The sequence below is a fragment of the Echinops telfairi genome, unplaced genomic scaffold, assembly GCF_000313985.2.
Source record: "Echinops telfairi isolate 266 unplaced genomic scaffold, ASM31398v2 ScPeMD7_7469;HRSCAF=8507_0, whole genome shotgun sequence".
Taxonomy (NCBI): Eukaryota; Metazoa; Chordata; class Mammalia; order Afrosoricida; family Tenrecidae; genus Echinops; species Echinops telfairi.
In genome coordinates, this window is record NW_022111372.1 from 74,452,027 (window position 1) to 74,463,131 (window position 11,105).

The following is an 11,105-nucleotide window of genomic DNA, read 5'->3' on the forward strand; positions in this document are numbered from 1 at the left end:
GAGGGAAAGTTCTAAAGTCATAAAAATTGCTTCCAATCTTTGAAGGCTCAACATTATAAGAAAAACTCTTTTTAAACCAAGGCAGGCAGGAACCAAGTGGGAAAAGACTTTCTCAAGTAACTGCAGCAGTGTTGCAATAGATTGGACCATTATATCAACTTATATCGACAGCACTTAGCATAGTAACTGGCATTCAGTATGCAATCAATAAATATAGCTATACGAATGAATTTATTAAAACCTCCACATTATCATTTGATCTCCCTTTTGATTCATTTTAAATTTGCTGTTTTTTAAATATTTTCTGCTTTCTTTTTTACTGAGGTCTTTATCTGTTTTATTTTGTTATTGTTGTCAGTTTAAAAAAATGTTTCTCTGTATATGAACTTCAGGATAAGCAAATTTATTGAGACAGAGGTTGGGGGGAAGTGAGGAGCTAATAACAATGAGTATAAAGACGAGTAATGGAAAAAATGTTCTAAACTGATTGTGGTGATGAATGGACAACTCTTCCTGACATTATTGAACTATTGAATTGTATGATATGTGAATTATATGCTAATAAAACTGTTGGGAAAAAATAAAACCCCAAGCCTCCAAAACACCACACATCTTCAGAAGAATAGCTGTCCTTTGAAGGTAAGAGTTTCTTGGAATTGTGGTGTGTGAACTATTTATTGACCTTGTTTTTATTTAGAGTTGCCATAGGTTAGCCAGCAAAGATCGCTTTGCGCTCATTTTGCTTTTAATCGAGCATTCCAAGGGGTCTCAAGGGCCCCATCAGAGACCTCGCTTGCCCCACCTAAATGCTGTCCTGACGGGAGGCAGACAGCTTGTACTGGGACACATTCAGGACAGGAGGATTTTTTTGGTTTGGTTTTATATTACTTCTTTTCCTTTCCTTCAGTATCCATCTGTCAGCAACAGTATAGCTGGGCTGGCTATGTGCGTTCACAGTGGCCCGATAGGTCAGGGTAGCATTGCCATGGTGGGTTTCCAACACTGTACCTGTTTACGGAAGTGGAGAGCGCTGTCTTCTTCCCACATTGCAGCTGGTGGTTTTGAACTGCCACTAAGGCATCGAGAGTTTGGACACGTGCAAGGCAGTGCTGGGAATCGTCAAACTGAGGTCCAGAAAACTCAGGTACTCAGCTCTAGCTATGGAGATAAAGCAGATTCATAATTAAAAAGAAGTGTTGGAGAAAAAAAAGAAAAAATGGTTACAAATGAGGAGAGAGGCAGCTTCTATTTAGATGAACGTGGTAAAGCCTTTTTGGAGAAGATCCCAATGAAGACAGACCTTAAGTCTGTTATTGGTAGTCTTGGGTGTTGTAGCGTTGGTTCCAAATCACGGTGGCCCTGTGTGCAATAGAAGAAAACCCTGCACAGTCCTGTGCCATTCTCAACGCCATTGCTGTATGTGAGCCAGTTGTTACCACCATCGTGTCTATGCATCTTGTCCAGGGCCTTGCTCTTTGTCACCGCCTCTCTCGTACACACGATGTCCTTTCCCGGGGACTGGTCTCACTTAATACCGTGTCTAAGGTTACGCAACTCCAAGTCTCGCACCCTTGCTTCTGAAGGGTGTTTCGGCCGTCCACCTTCTGAGACAGATTTGCTCATTCTTCTGGTTGTTCACGCGTATTCTTTGTCAACATCAGAATTCAAGTGCATATCTTTTTCTTCAGCCTTCCTTTTTCATGGTCCAGCATTTGCATGCGTATGTGGTGACTGAAAATACCATGGCTTGGGTCAGATTCACCTTAGTCTTTAAGATGATATCTTTGATTTTCAACACTTTAAAGTGTTGCATATTTACCCAATGCAATATGTCATTTGATTTTTTGACTGCTGCTTTTATGGACATTGATTATGGATCCAAGTAAAATGAAATCTTTAGAAAACCTTTAAATAGGTTGGACCAAGCCCAAATCTTATTTTAGGAATATGCATGAAATCTACCAACAAATAAAATGGATAGGTTTGGTGATGATTCAAAGAACAAGTATGATAATAATATACATATACACATACATATACATGTATTCCCCCCCTATGGTGAACTTCTTCAAAATCACATGAATATAGATGTTAATAACATTAGCACTGCCTTGGGTAAATCTGCTACGCAAGATCTCTTTAAAGTATTGAAAAGCAAGGCCGTTACTTTGAGGACTAAAGTGTGACATGGTATTTTTAATCACCTCATATGCCTGTGAAAGTTTCACATTGAATAAGGAAGACCAAGGAAAAATGGATGAATTTTGAATTTCGAATAAAGAAAATTGATAAAGAATATTGAAAGTACCATGGACTATCAATAGAACAAACAAGTCTGTCTTGGAAGAAGTACAGTCAGAATGTTTCTTAAAAGCAAAGATGGGAGATATGGTCTCACATACTTTGGACATATTGTCATGAGAGACCAGTCCCTGGAGAAGGACATCGTGTGTGGTAGAGGGTCATCTAAGAAGAAGAAGACCCTTGACAAGATGGATTGACACAGTGAGTGCGACAAAGGGCTCAAACATAAGAATGGTTGTGAGGATGATGCAGGACTGGGTGGTGTTTCGTTCTGTTGTGTATGTGGTTGTTATGAGTTGAAAACTAACTCAACGCCACCCAACAACATTAGCAGCTACAACAAAGAAGTCACAAGTCACTTTGGGGCTTCTTGTAAGATTCAAAAATATATGTTATGCTCTTCAGCCTGTAAGAGATAATTGAAAATGTCCTTCCAGTTGGACCGCCTTTGTATTTGGGAAACTGATCTGTGATACAAGGAGGCTTAGTGGTAAAATTTTAAATAGAGCATAGTATTAAAATCCCAGGGTTAATGCTGCCCTCTGCTGCTAAGCAAAAGTGTGGCACTCAAAGCAAACTGCAGGCATCCTCCCTTCCAGTCAGCTGCACACAGGTCCTCTGTGGTTCTGATTGTTAGTGACAAGGTCATTGGTACTGAGGAGAGGACCACAAGAAAGGAAAGAAGGAATTGAAACTGTACTGTAGATTACAGAGAGCAATGAATTGGAGATGATTCTCAACCAAACTATGGAAGCCCTGGTGGAGCAGTGAGTTAAGCATTTGCCTGCTAACAACAAGGTTTGCAGTTCCAAATCACCAATTGCTCCACGGGAAAAAGAGGAGGCTTTCTTATAGTCTTGGAAACCCACTGGGACAACTCTACCCTGATCTGTAGGGTTGCTAGGAGTTGGAATCAAGCTTGATGGCAGTGAGTTGAGTTGTTTCTCAACCAAACCACCACTTGTCTCAGTTTGTCACTGTGGTGGCTCGCACGTGGCTCTGATGTTAGAAGCTATGTAACTGATTTTTCAAATACCGGCAGGATTACCCCTGGGAAACAGTGGAGCCTGCAGACTATGATAAAGAAAAGGCTGTCTGCCTTGGAGGGATTAGTGCCTGAAATCCTTACAATCAGCAGCAACACACTGTCAGATATAGTGCTGGAAGATGAGCCCCTTAAGTTGGAAGACACTCAGAATACAACTGGGAAAATGCTGCCTCCTCACAGTAGAGCAGACAATAGTGTTGGGGATGGAGAAAGCTTTTTCAGCTGTCATTTGCTGATGGGAATGAGAAGAAACAGCTTCAAACACCCACTAATAATGAGAACATGGGTCTTAGGTCATGTAATCTTCTCATCCTGTCTCCCAAGCAACAAGGTGGTGTGCCTGCCTAAAGCTCATGATCCACCCCCTTATTTGTACATCTTAAAACCGATCTTGTCAGATGAGACCCCAGCTGGGGTCAGTTTCTCATTTTGGGGGGGAAAGGAGAAGGCCTGTCAGTTCTTGCCACATAGCAGTGGTCTACGGTCACCTCAAATCAATAGATACTCCTACAAGGGAGCTCAATGAACCTTAATGGGAATTCAAGTTCAGAGGTGGGGTAGGCGAGGGAGGGGTGGCATGTGTGCCTCAGAGAAGGTGATTTCACTTCTCTTGGTGGGTAAATCAGCAGGGGAAACCTGCCATTGGGAAAGCACTTAGCATTACTTATATACCACACCAGTGGGTGAATAAGTTCCCAATCAGGCGCTTTGATTTGAGTTTCTATCCAGCCCTTGTGAATCATCCTTGTGAGGAGCACAACATCCTTCACAGGTCACACAAGAAGGATCTGATTGGAAAACTCCACTAAGTGAACTGGACTTTACCTTTAACACACTGGTAGCAGATTTAGGAACCGAAATACTCCCTTGTACTTTAGGCTGAAAGACACTTGTGTGAGAAGCAATTGACTGTTATTTCAGGTTCTGGATTTGGACGTCGATGGACTTTGATTCAGATTTCTTGCTTTTAAGGTGCCCAATAATTGGTAACTCAAGATGATCGTATATTTGCTGTTTCATACTTTATATATTTTTGATGACATCTTGGACCAGCGCAAACAGATCTACTTTATTGAATGAGTGTTGTAGAAAGTTTTGCTCTATCTCCAATCTTCATTGTTTGCAAATAGGTGTCCAGTGACTTGAATTTTTATCTGTACAAGTCAGCAATCCATGCATTTTAGTCTAAATAGCTGTCCTACACATGTATGTGTTCTTTTTCTCAACAGTATTTTAAATTCTATACCATTGGCTAACTTAATATTACTATTAATAGAATTACCATAGACTCCAGGAGGATTATTTAAATATTCAACAATAAAGTGATAATATCTCCAATGTAGACCGGGACAAAAAGTGGACAAGGATATATATATATATATATATATATATATATATATATACACACACACACACTGTAGATATATATATATATATATATATATATATATATATATACACACACACACTGTAGGTATGAATATATATATATATATACTGTAGGTATATGAATGGATTTTGAGCTCACACTTAATTGTAAACCCCAATCTAAGAGTAATTAGTTCTTATGGCCTGGATCTATTCAGTAATTACCCTTATAAATAGATCACTGACGATATGGTGCTATACCAAATTATGATGAAGAAATCAGATGGTGCCCAGCTATCAGAAAGAGTCATAAATGCTTATCTTAAAATAAGCAGCCATCTCAGTGACATGACAACTAAGTCCACCTGAAAGAAGCACACCAGCCTAGGTAATCCAAGGATTGTAACTAATAAAATCTACGACAGGAGGAGGGAACAGCATTGGAGCTTCAATTCTCAGCATCCGGTTTTCAGAAGGCCATGGATGACAGCGAAAGCTCAAAAGCCACGTGCAGGTCCCCACAGGGACTCCGCCTCTCTCTAATCATTGACTGGGGCTAGAGAGTCTTGCTAGTCAACAGAGTGCATTGGAAAGTGGATTAATGTAGATGTAGTTAGGCTAAAATTCAATACCTTGTCACCTGTTATTCCTTTTGACACACTTAAAATTTGTTCTAGTTTTTATTATTTTCTGTTTTCTTTTGAAGTGAGTTTTTTAGGTGTTTTGGTTTGCTATTTTTTCCCTTTTGGTATGATTTTCTTTATATGAAATCCAGGATAAGTAAATCTGTAGAGACAATTGCTGGATTCACAGTTTCATAGGGTTATGGCAGGGGAGGTTGTGCAAAAGGATTTCATGCTTGGTCAAGTAGGGGGCAGCGAAGAAGAGGCCGACCCTCAATGAGATGGACTGACACAGTGGCTGCCACAACATGACAGAGCAGTGTTTCGTTCCGTTGGGCATAGGGTCAGTATGGGTCAGAACCGACTCAATGACACCTGGAAATAGCGACAACAATAGTACTAATGAGTACCAAAAGGAAGAAAATATTCTTACTAATGATTGTTGTGATGATTACACAACTCTTTTAAATATATGTAGACCACTGAATTGTATGGTATTTGTATTATATGTCAGTCAAACTACTAAAATAGATGGCATAAGATTGGTATTCTAGGCACATGGCTGAAGTGGCAATGGTTATTTTGAATTGGACAATCATATGATTTGCTGTTCCTGGAATTATAAATTCAAAGACAATGGCATCACACTCATCATCAAAAAGAGCAATTCGAGACTGATCTTGAATCACAAGGCTATCTGGGATAGGGCAATATCTAGATGCCTACGAGGAAGGCTAGTCAATACGTTATTCAAATTGACACATCAACCACTAAAACTAATGACAAGAAATTGAAGAATTCCACCAAAATTTTCAGTCTGAAGTTGATTAAACATGAATCAAGGTGCATTGGTAATTATGAGCAATTGGAATGCAAAAGTGGGGCGGGGGATAGTAGTTGGAAAACATGGCCTTGGTGATAGAAATAAAGCTGGGGATTGAATGATAGATTTTTTCTTTCCTCCTTACTATATTACTAATGATAACTTAGGGTCTTTAAAGTGCTTCCTTATAAAGGCTGTAACATACTGCTAATGAACACCGTATGATAATGTCAGAATTTTATACTAAGAGCCAAGAAGGAAAATTGTCTTATTAAAATGCACGGATTGTGATAAGAGTCGTATGAGCCCATAATAAAATTATTTTTAAAAAATCACCTAACTGAACATCTTGGCACTTTGCCATGACATTAGCAGCTTCTTCATGACATTAACAGCCTGGTGGCTCTGTTTCCTAAAACCCTTACTAGGCACTATAGCATAGGCTTCTGCCTCTCCCCACCCCCCCACTCTCATCCCTTTCAAAATCATTGTATTAGGAGTTAATATAGAAATCATACCATTCCATATTTCAATCACATCCAGCAGTATTTTTTTTATTTTTAATTCTTTTACCACTTGTTTCTTTTTTGTTTTGTTTAATTGAAAGATCATGCATGATAGAATTTTGCAAGACCAATGGCTTCATTGCAAATACTTTCCTTCCTCTAACGATATAAACGGTGGGCGTACACATGGATCTCACAAGATGGAATACATAGGAATCAAATTGACTGTCTTCAGGAAGATACGATGGAGAAGCTTGCAGCCAAAATGAGACCAATACCTGACTGTAGAACAGACCATCACCTGCTCATCGATACGTTCAGGTTGTGTTAAAGAACAAATCCACAAGAGCCAAACTAGGACCTTGCGTACATCACACCTGAATTTTGTGAACATCTCAAGAACAGAGTTGATACACTGAATATTAATGTCAGAAGACCCGATAAGTTGTGGGATGACATCAAGAATACCATACGTGAAAAGAGCAAAGCATCACGAACCCTTGATAATTTATAAATTTTTTTTCATGTCTTACACTGTCCGATGTCTCCCTTCACCCACTATTTTGTTGTCCATTCCCCAGGGAGGGGGTTATATTTAGCTCATTATGATCGGTTACCCCTTTCTCCCCCACTTTCCCTTCCTCTCCTGATATCTCTACTTTCATTACTGGTACTGAGGGGTTTATCTTTCCTGGACTCCCTGTGCTTCCAGCTCTTATCTGTACCAGTGTACATGCTCTGGTCTAGCTGGATTTGTAAGGTAGAATTGGGATACATCAGACAGTGTAAGACATGAAAACATAATAGTAATTTATAAATTACCAAGGTTTTGTGAGGGAGGGAGGTGGGGCTGGGAAGGGAGAGGAAAATGGGCTGATACCAAGGGCTCAAAGAAAATGTTTTGAGAATGATGATGGCGACAAATGTACAAATGTGCTTGACACAATGAATGGATGGATGGATTGTATTAAGAGTTGTATGGGCCCCCAATAAAATGATTTTTTTAAAGAAAAAAAGCAAAGCGTCATTAAACAGATAAGTGAGCCTGTGTGATCATGAGGTATCGATGGGAATAGGTATCAGAAGTTCAAAAACAAGCAATCAAATTAAGGTGAAGGAGCGTAGACTAAGTGGAGACCCAAAGCCCACCTATAAGATAATTGGACAGTCCCTCACAGAAGGGCCACATGAAAGGGATGATACATTCAGGGTGCAATATCGCACTGATGAACACACAACTGTCCTCTAGTTCTTTAATATTTCCTCTCCTTACTATTATGGTCTTAGTTTTGACCCCATTAATCTTGTTATACCTGCATATGTTCATTTGTATAATTACGATTGTTTGATGCATGAAATCCAAGATAGATAAACCCTCCAGAAATAGTAATGGGTCTAATGAGTCCCTGAGGTTACAGGAGAGAAGGGGAAAAGGGCAACCAATTGCAATGATGACTGTATAACCCCACTTAAGGGGAATGAATAACAAATACAGGTGAAAAGATACATTGGATGGTGTAAGACACAGCTAATAATAATAATAACACTATATAATATAACAAATACAGGTGAAAAGATACATTGGATGGTGTAAGACACAGCTAATAATAATAATAACACTATATAACAGAAATATAGGTGAAAAGATACATTGGATGGTGTAAGACACAGCTAATAATAATAATAACACTATATAATATAACAAATATAGGTGAAAAGATACATTGGATGGTATAAGACACAGCTAATAATAATAATAACACTATATAACAGAAATATAGGTGAAAAGATACATTGGATGGTGTAAGACAGCTAATAATAATAATAACACTATATAACAGAAATATAGGTGAAAAGATACATTGGATGGTGTAAGACAGCTAATAATAATAACACTGTAATAGTAGGGGTTCCTTTTCTCTGCCTTTTTTTTTTCATATGGGGGTAGGGTGGGAGGGGATAGAGGGGAGCTGATTTCTTTCAAGAAGAAAGGAAATGTTTTAAAACTGATGGTGGCAGCAACTGTACAATTATGCTTGATCTAATTGAATTATGGAATGTTATAATATCAGTAAGAACGCCCACTAAAATGATTAAAATAAAGGATATGAGAAAAAGCAAAGATCCAAGTGGGCGTCAGAAGAGACTCAGACGTGTTCTTGACCACAGAAATATACTGTGTTGATCTTTTCATGACAGTAAGCATTGTCAAAGTTCCTTCGTCTAAAGATAATTTTTCCTTATGGAAAGTATACATCAATAAACCTAACCTTAAAAAGAAAAATTAACATGGTGGAAAAATTCTTTGAACTATTTCTGCTTGTTACTTGGTTCCTGATGATATATAACATATCTATTTTTAATAATGTGCCTGTATTAGGCTGGGTTTTCTAGAGAAACAAAATCAGTGACATTCATATGTATAAGAAAGAACTTTATATGAAGAAGGAATTTAATATCAAAATCATCCAAACCCACCTCACAGCCATACATAGCTGCAGGTCAATGGAGCAGGAAGGTGAAGGAGCAAGCTGGGAGATCCCAGGCTGGTGGGTGCCGAATCACATGGACCCAAAGTCCACATGAACATGGCAGCGTCCCACAGTTCCCAAGGTTGGCAGGCTGCACAGGCTGTTAACCCCAGAGCCAGATGTGCAATCCAGACTAACAGACAGAAAAGATACGAGCAAGAGAGACAGGTTCTCAGTCTCTCTCTTGTAAAAAAGCCCAAGGGGCATTACCAGTCTATGGCTTGACAAATAGGTCGGACTCTACTCCTACATTTTCATCCAGGTATAAATTGACCTAAACTCTAACCCCCACAGTGACAAACTCGTGAAAGAAGCAAGTTGCCACTTACCACATACCACTGCCTGGTTTCCTCCTTTCCTATCTCTCTGGCGGTGGACGATCATGTCCTCCGCAAACTGTTCGTTTTTGCTGTCTCCCAGACCTTTGCATTGTTTACTCTCTTCATTCCTGACTTAGCTCCAAAGTTATTGCCCGAGACACGCTGTCCCTGACCACCCTCTATAAAGCAGTCCTATCACTATAACATTGACCTGTATTTATTTCACCCTGTAGCTCATGTCACTGTCTGAAAACAACCAACCAACCAACAAAAAACAAAATTCTTTTTCAAGCCTGTTGTATGTATCTCTTCATTAAAAGGCAAGGTTTCCTCTGTCTTTTTTTCATGTGTGAGAACAGAGCACCCAGCAAAGTAGACTCAATACATTCATGGGAGGAAAGTGTTCTCTGCTCAGTCAGTAGCATCATTAAGAAATAAAGTTTCCATTTAGATTTTGGAACCATGGCCACACAAAGAATTGCTTACTATATGCCCTGCTTTCACTAGCCCCACACATTATTAATCTATATTTTACTGAAAAGAACATTAGATCAAGAGTTAGGAGTCCTGGATCCTGCCACTATCTGTAACTGTGTACCTGTGCATTTAATAATCCCATTTCTCGAAATGTATCTACAGGAAAAAATGGACATGTGCACAAAATACACATTAAATTTTAATGTACTTGTGGATTTGAAGAGCCCCCATGACTCGTGCCTGCGTGTAGCACAGATGGTTCAGAGATGCAGTGCTTGAAGTCCTCAGGATTGGCACCTCGAGGGTTCCTCTCCCAGATTACACCAAAGCTCACCAAGGGCACAGGTTTCTTCTGAGCGCTGTGACTTTTCCATGTGCTGAGCTACAGGACTCGATAGAGGCACCAAGACACACAGCAGAGTCAGGATGGATAGAATTTTGTGGTGTGGCAGTCACCTCGACTGGCACCAGAACAGATCCTCACATGTGGCAAGTCTTACCTTGGGTTTGGGGGTGGTCTAGGGGCCTGCTGTCACCCAGAGGGCACTCAGCTATATTGCCTTTTACATGAGACAACACACTTCTCTACTCTGGGGTAACCACTTCACCAGTGCAGGATCTTTCTTCTGCTTCTTTGTTTCTAGTCAGCGACAGACACCCTTGCTGGAGGCTTCCAAAAGCGCAGAGAAAGACTGAATGAAAACATCATGGAATTTCTCCTTTGATTTTTTTTTCAAGCCCTCTCAGAGATGCAACCAGACAGTCATTCAACGTCTTTATGACAGCAAAAGTCAGGGGGAAATAGTCACATAACAGGACTTGGCCAAATAAACTATGCCTTATCTATTAAAGGTGGAGTCCTGTAACAAGGAAGATTGCATTCATTTTTTTAAATTGAAAATATTCACTAAGTACTTGCTAATTTCAGAAACTGCTCTGGGTGTGGATAATGCATCAGTGGACAAAATAGAAACAGTTTGTATCCCCATGAATTATGCATTTTGATGGGAGAAGAGACAAAAATCAAGCAAATAGGTATCTGCCATGGTCTCAGCTGATGACAGCTGCTACGAAGGAGGGGCGAGTGCCTGGGTGTGCTGCGTAT